The 12962-nt window shown below is 38.5% G+C and overlaps 1 protein-coding gene across 2 annotated transcripts in view; it reads left to right on the top strand.

Annotated features, from left to right (window-relative positions):
* The window catches only part of LANCL3 (LanC like family member 3), an 85727-nt gene that overhangs the window by 46895 nt on the left and 25870 nt on the right, over positions 1-12962 (top strand). The window lies entirely within an intron of this gene.

Genomic DNA, 12962 nt, shown 5'->3' with positions numbered 1-12962 from the left:
AAACAAAAACACATCCAAGTACACAAAAGGATATGTAAAATGAGAACTCAGTCTTTCTCTAACCTCACACTCCCGGTCTTCAGTTCTTATCCCTATGGGAAACAGTTTCACCTGCTTCTTGCAAATGTTTCCAGGAATATTTTAAACATATCCAGAAGCATGCATGTGTGAATGGAATATGCTATGCATATTCTATGCACCCCCTTTTTTTTTATTTGACCATATATGCTGGGGAACTTTCCATGTTAACACACACAGATCTACTTTATTCCTTTCATGGCTATATAGTATTTCATTGCATGTGGATGTACCACACTTCATTTAACTAGTACTCTAGTAACAGCCATTTTTGCTGTTTCTAGTTTTGCCATTGTATATAACACTGCAGTGAATTATACATATATCTTTGTACATTCAGTAAAAGTATTTGTTGGAATTAAGACAATTTTTGATCAATGTTGCCAAATTGCCTTTCAAAGAGGCATCACCTATTGACATTCTGCCTCAGTAGTGTATGTTAGTGCCTGTTTCCCCTCACGAGCTGTCTGTGCTATACATTTTGCTTACCCATTTCTGCCACTCTGCTAGGTTAAAAATGGTATCTCATTTTAATTTGCATTTTTCTAATTATGAATGAAAATAATCTTTGCATATGTTTAAAGGCTTTCACATATTATACAAATTCCTTGTTCATGTACTTTTCCATTTTTTGCCCATAGGATTGTTGCTCTTTTTCTAATTAGTTTGTAAAATTTAAAATCTTAATATCTTTTTAAATTTATTTTGTCAACATATATAAATCATTCCTCTGTTTTCTTCTACTACAACTTTTATGATTACTTTTTTGATCTTTAAATATTTCATCCATCTAGGAATTATTTTATTCTGCTAAATTATTATAAAAATAATACCATTTAAATCACTGTAAGTTCCATGAGAACATAGGCCAAGTTTCTTTTATTTACCATTGTATACCTAGTGACTGACACATGTATTTAGTACCAGCTGTGGCCCACATACAATGGGTAGCACATTTCTTGCATTTTTTTTGCTCTTCTTGCCAGCTTCCTTTCAGAAGCTTCTCTGACCTGATATTTCTGAGGGATAAGGAGTCATACCACACTTTACTGAAACATCAGCAGTTGGGCAGCAGTGGTAGAGATGACTGTGGTAATCAGGGAGTCAACCTTGACCCTGGCCTCCACTACTTCCTCCTCAAGATGCTCAGAGCCTTGGGTAGCTCCAAAAAGTGTATCAGCCTACAATCACTACCTTCCTAGCACCCTCATATGAAATTTAGCCACCTTTCAACTGCCTCCCTATGGAGGAAAACTTACACTCTTGTATACTAGTCAGGCTGAGGGCACTGGGGAGAGGGGGATGTTGTAAAAGACTCTTTGTGCTGACACTGCTGGGTAGTTACAAATTGAAACTAGCCTGTCTCCATAATTTGGATTCTGGAATTGATAGCCACATAGGGCTGGATGAACTTCAAAACAGTGTTATAGCTATTATAAAATATATAACAAACATCCCTAAATCTCAGTGGATCACAACAACAAACATTTATTTTTCCTCACTCATGGGGCAACTCTGTGTGGATTCAGGTTGGCTCCATGTACGTCCTTGTTCTCCTTGGACTGTTGATTACCTGAAGCATATTCTTTTTATGGCAAGTGCAGAAGCTCCAAAGGGCAAGGCAAACCACACCACCATATCGAGCTCACCAAGGCCAGGATGAAGGGACTTCCAAGTAGCTTCTGCCTACCCATGACAGAACATGACACAAAGTACTGGTAAAATAATGGACTTTGGAGCCTGGCAACACTAGGACAGCAGACACTGTTATCTTTACTCTTTCCATGGTGGTGTATCCTGGTCCCTACAGTAGAGGTTCACAATGCCAGATACTTTCCCAGTCTCCCTTGCAGCTGTAGGTAGCCATGTTACACAGTTTTGGCCAATGAGACATCAAGAGAGCTCTGCTGGGTGCCCTTGGGGATATTTTTCCTGTTTGAGCAAGCCAGTTCTCAATACCTCAGTGTTCTCATCTTCAAATTCAGGCTAGATATAATTTACAGAGCTGTTGTATTAGTCAATTTTGCTTTGTAACAAATAATACTAAACCTCAGTTGTTTATAATCACAAATACTGATTTTTTTTCTTGTTAATAGGTCTGTAGGTCATCTGGGGTGCTTCTGCTTCAGGCTGTGGGTAGGTTTAACTCAACTCCAAGACAAACTATGCAAACTCATTTCAAGTTTCTGCTTATATCACTGACATTCCTTTGACCAGAGCAATTCACATCAATACGGCACTGAAATATGCTCCAGCCACAGTGAGAAGCACTACAGTTACATGGCAAAGATGTGGATGTATAGTCCTATTATAATAGAATGAAGATTTTGAACAGTAGTCCAACCTCTTACCCTTCCTAGATGTGTGAACATAAGCAAGTCACTAGCTTCTGAGAACGTTAGCTTCCTCAACATGATAGTGGGTCTTTTTCTCTGGGTTGCTGTGAAGGTTAAACATAAACCATCTACCATAGACGACCCTTCACAAAAGTTAGCTCTCCACCCCCACCACTGAACTCTGATTGTTTACTAAATAAGCTCCTCCAAGAAGGCAGGTGTGTGATTTAATGCTGGCATTCCGTGACATTGATGAGTGGATGAGAAGTCACTGAGATGACGGCTCCCTGAGGGAGGAGGCAAACAATTTATTCACTAAAGCAAGTATTTATTGAACACCTGAAATCATTATTTCAAGGTCATTTTCATGCTTTCATGCTTCAGTAAACTGCAACTTGTTTTTTTTTTTTTTGTTTGTTTTGTTTTTTGGCTAATGACCCTTAATTCTGACACAATCATATGAACATTGGTATTGTAGGGTTGATTTTGTCTGTTTCATAGGCTCCCTCTGCTGGACTAAACTGGAATCTTTTTTCTCAAGACTTGATACGTTCCCTTTAATTGAAAGCAAATGTAATAAACAATTTGCTGCATTGCTAGACTGCCTTTTCATATATAGTGTTTCTGCTGCTGTGTCCTAAATTTACCTGCCACATAGCTGTAATACCAACCAGTACTTCTTGTCTTTTCAAAACAGAGCCTTACAAAAGGCACTGCTTTTAAAGAATTTGCCAGAAATGTGAATTGTTGATAATAAGTAAGTTCTTGTTTCCTATGAGTAATGCCCTTGTTACTTCATTCTAACCTTCTCAGTTTTAGAACGTCTGGGAGTATTATGGGAAGGCTGTGACGGGCCTATTTAGAGGTGCTTGCTAAAAGGAAATTATCCTGAGTCACCAGGTTTGCTATGTTATGCAGATAGACTATGATTTTCTATAGAAAAAAATAAGGGTGTATGCAAACCCAACACTTCCTGTGCCAGGGGAGCCACCCTTTCTTGGAACATACACATTCTCAGGGCTATCAAAATGAGATTTCTTGTGAATTTTTTAAATAAAGCCATTATTCATTGCTTAATGTTTATGAAATTTCACTTTATTTCTGGCTTGGCAGCATGCCATATATGTGTCGTTCTTTCCCATGGCTCCATCTTTTTGGAGTCACTTTCCATATTTAAATTACATAGTAGGGTATTCATGAGATCTGAATTGATTGATTAAAAGGAGCTTCTATGTGGTGGTGCAGAGTAGAGGGGAATCTCACAGTAATACTGACTCCAGTGTATGTGAAGTAGTGGTCCTACCTCCATTCCTGCCATAGCCAAAAGCAGTATTATCCTACAGCTTTCAAACTCAAAGGATAGTCTGAATCAGCACCCTGGCACCACTTGGGAAATTTTTTAAAGTGAAGAATCTCAAGCCTCACACCTGACCTACTGAATCTGACGCTGCACTTTAACAAGATTGCCAGGCAATCAGCATGCACATTACAATATGAGAAGCACTGGTCTAGAGTAAGGGGGAAGCACACAGTAATGCCAACACTGAGGTACATGAGAGAGTGCTAGTGCCTCAGAATATGCCATAGCCAGGAACACCTTATACCTGTACTCCACTAAGGTGTATGACTAACACCCCTGGGCCCAGGGCCAGCTCCACCCACTAGCTTTATAACAGTGGCCAGTGAGCCCACAACCTTTGCCCCAAAATCAGTGCTCACTATCCTTGTTGACTGATGCTTCCTGACTTTGACCTTTGGACTCTGACTTTGTGCACCTACCTGTCTACCCCACCACTGACTTGGCTGACTTGGCTGACTTCCATAGTACATTTCATTGATTAGCTGGTTGTCGTTGGCTCAAACTCCTAAGTTCTGGGCCTTCCCAGCTGGGATGTAGCCAGGCTTAGGTGATGACACATTTTATTGTTGAGACAGTATTAAAAGAGCCTGTGGGTCTTCAGCAGCTAAACCCTTAGATTAGTCATAACTTTTTCGATCTCAGGCAATACAAATTCAACTTGAAGTAGTTTAATTTTAAAAGCGGGGGCACCAATATTGGTTAGATATCACATCCTTCCCAATAATGTTCCACAAAGTACAGGACATCACTTCTGGGATATTTCTACCCCAATGCCTAAGATGAATCTAATCACGAGAAACATGATGCACATCCAAATTGAGGGACATCTTGTAATATAAATTGCCTGTACTCTTCATAAATTTCAAAGTTAAAGAAAAAAAAAGGCTGGGAATCTATTCCAGATCAATGAAGTCTAAAGGAATATGAAAATTAAATGCAATGTGTGATTCTGGATTGGCTCCTGTGACAGAAAATGAAATAGCTTTAAGGGATATAATTGAGATTATTGGAAAAATTAAAATATAGACTGTAGATTAGATAATAGTATTGTATCAATGTTTAATTTCCTAATTTTGATAATTGCACTGTAGTTAGGTAAGAAAATGTCCTTGTTACAAGAAATATACACTGAAGTATTTCTGGGTAAAGAGGCATCGTGTCTGCAACTTATTCCAAAATACCTCCCACCCATAAATAGAATGATTAAGCAAATGTGGCAAAATGCTAACAAAAGATGACTTTGGGTAAATTGTATATGGGAATTTTTGTACTATTCTTGTAGCTTTTGGAATTACAGACTAAAAATTTACAAAAACAAAAATAACTAAAAGGTGGTTTATTAAATACTGGGAAGCCTCACAGAATTAAAGGAAGATATATAAGATTCAGGACAGTGTGGAAACCTTGAAAACTGGAAGTGAAGACTTGATGCTGCCAGAACAAACTTTGATCTGTATAGACTTCTTTGACAGCAAGTAATCAAAACCTGAAACTTTAGAGCAAGAAAAGGACTTTGAAGATTTTTGAACATTTAATTTCATGGATGAGAAAACTGAGATCCAGACAGCAAAAGTAACTTGCCCAAAGACTCATAGATAATTAATATAACTTCCAACTATAGACAAGGACTCCTTTTCATATTGGTTTATAAATGGATGCCCAAAGTTTGTTCTTTTCCTTGCACTTTTAAGTTAGATTATGAGTTGAAGTAAGGACAAAATTAACATAAATAAGTATGCTGTAACATGACTATATATTCTGTAAACAAATGACTAAACATCTTTTGCACATGATTAACATGGTCTCTCCCCACAAATTTTGTTCTTAAATGTGTATACGATAAATATAATGTTTACACATAAAAAAGTATAGGTAATTGTTTTTATCACACTCTTATTTATATATGAAAATCAGCTAGAATATATGAATTTCTCCATTTATCATACGGGTAGATACATTCTGTGATTTTCCATGGCATTTTTCTCGCCTCATAGAAGATAGTGATTCTCCATTGAAAAATAGCACTAATCTAGACTCAATTCTTAGAAATGTCCCTCATGATTTGGAGAGACTGATTGCAGTCCATTTAGAAAGCATAATATCAGGCATGGAAGGATGCCTAGAAGCCATCTTGTCCCTCCCATTCCTTTTAAAGGTGAAGACTGTCTGCAGTTGGTTACTTAAACACCCTCCCTTCATCTCTTACACTCGTTTTACACTAAGGAATGGAATGTTATCTATTTGCATATATTGGATAATTATCTTTAGATCACTTCTGAAATAGCAGTGTATTTAGAGAAAGCTCAGCATCCTTTAAGCATGCGTCCTACAATCCTATATTACTTTTGGTGTAGAAAGGGTATTTGTGTAGTGGTTAGATAGTCAGACGCGAAGCCAAGAAACCTACCTTGACCAATTACCTCCACCACAGCTTTGGAAATAGAATTCAAATCCTAGCCAAAGGATCCTAGGTGGTGGAGCACAAAATTGAATATATAATGGCTTAGTGCATGATGAGAAGCAATGAATTTAAAAAAAGAATTAAGCGTACCTTCCGTCACTTGTGTTCAGACACAGTCATGAATCACTAAGATAAATTTTCAGAGAATGTGGATTCATAAAGTTTAGTGTGGTGACAGACACCGTTGGCCTACCAGAGCTTCATTTTCCACAATTGTCCTTACTAATGGAACCCTAATCTTGTTTGGCATAGCAATGTTCTCTGATAATTACTTGATTTTCCAACCTCCCTTTCTGTCAGGGTGGCCATGTCAAACAGTACTTGCTTAATGACATATCAATAAAGTATGCTGGGGGTTTCTGGGAAACCCTTTGCTTTCCTGATAAAAGGGAATACATACGGCTGGTACCATCCTCCCTCATTTCTTAGTACCTTGAATGTAAACATGGTGTCTGAAGTTGCAGCAGCTGTTTTGCACCTATGGACCAACATGAGGGAAGGAAGAGAGACTTGTGTCATCTTGGCTCTAAGATCACAAGTCACTAAACAATATCAGCTGGCAGCCACTTCCAGACTTTTTGTTATATGAGAAAAATGACCTGTTATTTGATTAAGCTACTGGGAGTCAGATTTTCTGTTAATTTAAGTTAAACACATTCCTGATACAAAGAGAGTAGACTCTTTTGGGAATATCTGCCTAGCTCAAAATAACCCTATTTATTTGTGAAATTTTGTCCCACTCCCCCTGTGGTTGTATTGTTGCCGCCATGTTGAAGTATGAGGCTCTGCTTCTTCAGCTTCAATGGATGCAGTTGGGTAAACACACCTGATTGAGGATAAACCTGTCAGATTCTCTCAGGAATTTGAAATCAGGTTTCAGCGATTCTAGTTGATTGATCCTCCAGTGTGGCTAAAACTGAGGGACATATTAAAACTTGGAAGCCATGTGTGTGTATATGCATGTGTGTGCGTGCATGCTATGGTGTGTTGGGAGATCACCTTCAGCCACAGAGGAGCAGAAAAAACAGGCCTGTAGAAAGTGAAAGAAAAAAGCAAAAGCCAGTGTCACCAAGAGAGAGAACACTGCCTGCAGCCTCAAGGCTTTCTGGGTCTGAGTATTAGTTCCTTCTTAGTCCTGGCTGCCCTCAGGTTTCAGGAGCTGCCCCAGCTTCCTTCCAGATAGCTGTGTTGTTGGCAAAGTTGTGCCCTGAACAAAAGCATTGGCCAAAAGGGTAAGGGGCGTGAAATCCAGCCTCCATGTTCTGATCACCAAGCCGTGGTTTAGGGCTTGCATCAGCTCAGAGGTAATGTGCTTCTTTATATATTTCCTGTTCTCAGCGGGGAGCATACCTTTTTATCTTTTACACAAAGGTTTAGGAAGGTCTTTCTTTAGGATAGTTAGAAAGTTGGTACCTCCTACTTACAACCAAAGGACCTTGACATTCAGAGAAAATGCATTGACAGCTAAACCATTTGTTCTACCATTCAATAGATATGCTATTCAATACCCTGATTTATTTTTGCTTTTTTTAGAATTGAAGTATAGTTTACAAAGAGCAAAACGTACAAATCTTAAGTGTGCAGCTCAATGATTTCACTGTGTAATTCATATATCCACTACCTAGATTAAGATACAGTACATTTCCATCAATCTAGAGGGTTTCTTTTATCCCAATCAGTATCACTCCCCACCCTGCCTGACACAAACAGACACAGGGAGGTAATCATTTTTCACCATAGTTTGATTTTGCCTGTCCTTGAACTTCATATAGATGGAATCATAGAGCAAGGACTCTTTTGTGTCTGGCTTCTTTTGTTTAACGTATTTGTGAGATCTATCCATGTTGTTGCATGTATCAGCAATTTGTTCCCTTGTTATTGCTAAGTAGTAGTCCATTGTATGAATGTGCCATAATTTATTCATCCATATTCCTGTTTACAGATATTTAGGATGTTTCAAGGTTTTAACTCTTATAAATAAAGCTGCAATGGACATTCTTATACAAATGGACCTAGGCATTTATTTCTCTTGGATACTGATGTACTGCAGTAGACATCCAAATTATACATCTATCTATGTATATAAATATTAATCACATGCATTTACCTGGATAAATTTTGTCTTTAGTTGTTCCTTCATATTGTAATTGGGAGAACTTATTTTGGAAGTACCTCTTTATAATTAAATACATATTTAATGTACCTGTTCCCTTTACATATTAAACATGAGGCTACTCTGTCAGTATCATGGGGAAGAATTATTTTTTTATTTAAAAAGTGATAAATGGTCAGTAGTATTTTGTGTTACAACTAATGAAGCAAATTTATAAGGAGGGTACCTGGCATTAAGCTTATAATTAAAAGCCTATCTTTGACCAGGAATAAATCCAACCAAGCTACATGAACCAGATAAGATTAAGCTGAGTTCCTTATTCCTACCACCTGAGCTATTTGCAATACTAAATAATGCTGGATTTGCAATGCAAAGCCCTGTAAAGCAGTATCTGTCCAAGCTTCACAAATAGAGCTTTTTAAAAAATATGAGTGTGTGGTCCTAATCACCCCCCTCCTGAAATCTTGGTCAAGAATAGGGCCTTTGTTTTTTAAAACTTTCCATGTAATTATGTGCTATAGCAGCTGGCCACTTTTTTCTATATCCATTCTTACAATTTTGATAATTGCCTTCTGTTGAACATTGGGAGATTTTGAATGAGTTTCATCTCCTGTTTAACGTTCCCCAGGCAACATGAGATGAGGCACACAATTCACTTAATATTATTTTTTTATAAAGACAGTCCCATTAAAATAAAAAAATAGAATGGCAAAATAAGACCTATTTGAGGAAATAAAATATGGAACATGATATGAGTCAGGGGATGGTGGTGGCAGCCCCCTTTATCATACCTTCATGCACACGTCACCTCACATCTCCTTTTTCAATGTGCTTTTTATATAGAAAGTGATTCTGTATGAATTTTATAATCCAGCTGTCCTAAAGATCCCTGGTTAAAATTGTTTTTTTAACCAGAAAAAGGGAAACCAGAATCATTTTCCATTTAAAGTACCAGAAAAAATAATGTCAACATAACAAAACTGCTTTGGACATGATCACACAGAGGATGGATTCTCTACAATACCTAAATGAATAAGAGGAGAGGAATCAAAAAATTTTATATATATATATATATATCATGTATAAATCATGAACCAGAAAGGACCTGGGAAGTTACTAGGTTGGCCACCTCATTTTACAAATGAAGACAGTGAAGCCAGAGAGGTTAAATCACTTACTCAGGGGCATATTATGACAAAGCCAGAAGTTCTGCATTTCCCAGCCATGGTTACCTGACCCCTCACCCCCATCCCCTGTAGCTTTAGGTTTCATTTCACGCACAGAGAAGGTGCCATTCATGGCCAAGCCAGCACTATATCACACTACTTCCCCAGCTCTGAGGAATACCTTTATTAAAATGCATTTTGAGGCGCTGAAGAAAAAAAGATATAAGCAATTTTCGTGATTATCTGCCTTCCCTCCCTCAATTATGACCTTCAGGGCACCCATCAATTCCACAGGCACATGTCAAAGAGCATAGTAAAAGAAACCCTTTCAGCTTGTTCTGTTGAAAGCATCTAGATGAAAGAGCTATTAAGCCTTAAAATGTCACAAATTGTTCAGAAATTGTTCGACTAGGACTATTTTCGTGAATAGCTCTCTAAGGTGACAGAATAGGTAGTACATAATATAGTCACTTGAAGAGACAGCGGTTCCTGGAAAAGAAGATAATTGCTTCACAGCACTTGTTGCTGAGGCTCCCACAGGCCTCCTCTTTGTCTTCCCAAAGTGACTTTGAGGATTTGAGGATATACTGCCATGGTGGCAGATTTGGAGAGTGTCCATTTTCCTTGACTTAGAGCAGCATAAGTGGAAGGAATAGGAAGGTCACCCAGGGCAATGGCAGCAAAGGTAACGATGTGTTTTCCATTCTTTGTCCCTGGGCTCTAGGATGGCACTTAATAAGAAAAATCAATCACAACCTTGTGGGTGCAGCCAGAAGTGGAAACTGCATTTGAATTTGCCCACTCAGGCAGTTAGCCCCACTTTAAAAAGCTCCAGAGCTAGAGGTTTCTGAGGAAACAGAGGTGCATGTGGGTAAAAAGTTGCTTTACAGGGGAAATGAAAGCTAGCAATATTGTTAGGTTGGTACTTTATGGTTGCTCAGTTGATGTGGGTTTGGCTGTAAGGAACCCAATGGACAGTGACTTTATGAAAAGGGATTAGATTTTCTTTTATAACAGGAGTCTAGATAGAGATAGGTGGTCCTGGTTGTGGTACAGATGATCAACTGTGTCCACGAACCCCAGGGTTTTTCCTTCTCTTCCATAATTCTTTGAATGTTGGCCTTTCATCCACATGCTCCTTGCCTCAGGATGCAAAATGGCTGCTACTGCTCCAGGCCTCACATGTACATTCAAAGCAGCAAAAAAAAAAAAAAAAGAAAGAAAGAAAGAAAGGGAGCTAACAGCCTAGTCTTTCCATTTTATTTCCATTTATTATAAAACAAAAAGCTTTTGAAAAAGCTCCTACAGATTTCCTCATTTATCGAAATGAGCCATGTAGCCAACCCTAGCTACAAGGAAGACAGACTATTTGGCAAGGGACAATGGGATTGACATATTTGGCTAAGGTTAATCACTATTTATCACACAGGGCTAGGCATGATTGTCACCCTAATAAAATTGACATTTGGTTAGCAAGGAATAAGGGGAGAATGGATGTTGAGTAGCTAACTAATAAGTGTAAGCCACAAATATGTAATCAGAATTGGCCTTTCAAAATAGGAAAGACATTTATTGTATATTTGACAATAAGGAACTACTCATCTCTATATTTCTATACTCTATAGCACAGTATCTATCGTGCATCCAGCAGGCACTTGAAAAATTTGAAGTATGGTTTGAGAATACTGCAATGACATACTCATTCAACAGTGGCTTAGAGCAGGGTCAGATGTAAAATGGCCAACTAAGCAGCCAGCATTAATAATGTAGTCATTTACTTTGGAGATACTGGGAGACTGACAACTCCAGATATTCAAGTAACTGATGCCAAGAGGCTACAAAGACTTCCAATCCTTTAAGCTTTTTACTAGGAAGAAAGTACATAAGAAAATATGCATCTTGATGAAATAAAATTCCTAGAATAGGACAAGTTAAACATGTACTATAGTTTTATTGCAAAGGACTTTTTACGTACTCTAAGAAGTTAAACCGCTGAAACATACCTATCAATTCACATTCCAGAATTATAGCCCAAATATGTAAATAGTTTATAGATTTGTAAATATTTTTCACAAAGTATTGGATCACGAAATACTGTAACTGACAATCACATTGAAGACCACCTCAGCCTCACTCCTTGTTTTTCCAAATGAGGAACTGAGGACCAGAGATGTTGCGTTGTCTAAAGTTCCACATTTAGTGACAGAGACTTATCTAGAAACAAAATGAATACTTGAGAGGTATTTTGAAAGCGCAAAGGAGTGATGTTTTGGGAAAAGTGGGACAGTACAGGCTGCAAGTGTGGTGATGAGAAAATAAAAGTAAATATGCAGACATGAAGGGCCATACATTACAAATTTATGAATTACAAGCTACAACTTGGGAATGCAGGCTGACATAAGCTGATCCTTGGATGAAAGATGGGGTGGAGGAGGTAGGCAACAGCAGGGTTATTTTATGAGAAATATCCTTAGCCCAGACCTCCAAGGCCTATGGTGCTAAATGGTGGGCCTTGAGTCACTATTGGACTTGAGATGTCCCTTTTCTCTATAGCTCGCATGCATTGTGCATGTGCTTTATGATAGGAACTGTGGTAAGTGTCTTACGTAGAAGCCTTACAGCAACCCAGTGAGGTAGGTCTTATTACTACTTTTTACAAATGAGAAAACTGAGGCTTAGAAAGGACAAGTAACTTGTGCAAATTCACACTACTAGAAAGTGGTGAAGCTAAATTTGGAACCCAGGTCCATCTGACCTCAAAGTCTGTGTTTTTGATCATCAGGCTATGTTCCTTCTTATGTTTAAGAGCCAAACTCCTCCAATGCTTTAGAACCATAGAGTTTGGAGCCTAGATGTACCTTACAGGTCATCCAGTACAGTGCTACTCAACAGGACCTTACCTGACCAGCACACCACCATCACCTGAGAGCCTGTTAAAAATGCAAGATCTTAGGCCCCACTCCTCAGCTACTGAGTCAGAATCTCTGATAGCAAGGCCTGGGGAGGTTGTGTTTTAGCAAGATCACTAGCTGATTTTTAGGCACACTAAAATTTAAGAAGCACTAACTTAGTGGACAGATTCTAGCCCGGCCCATTTCATTTAAAGATGAGGAAATGGAGGTCTGATGACTGAACCATGACTATATCTCAAGCTCAGATCTCCTGATTCCTAGTCCAGTGCACTGTCTGCTGTGTTCTGTGGTTTCCCCATTACCCTCCCACAAAATGTGCATTGGTGGCTGTGTTGGAAACACTGAATGGCATTCAATGGACCTCTGGCACGACCCTCTGGCCTGATCCATTCATGTGCACTTTAGGTTTCTGCCTTCCTCTTATCCATGACTCAGACCAAAAGTGTTTCTCTATACCTGAGAGCTCTTTTGCTTGTCTTCCCTTTTTCTCTCCTCTTCATCGTCATCATTGTATTATTATTACTTTGTTTTTAAAA

Source organism: Eulemur rufifrons, chromosome 30, assembly GCF_041146395.1.
Source record: "Eulemur rufifrons isolate Redbay chromosome 30, OSU_ERuf_1, whole genome shotgun sequence".
Classification (NCBI taxonomy): Eukaryota; Metazoa; Chordata; class Mammalia; order Primates; family Lemuridae; genus Eulemur; species Eulemur rufifrons.
The sequence above is the reverse complement of the archived record's forward strand: the minus strand, read 5'-3'. Positions and strand labels throughout refer to the sequence as shown.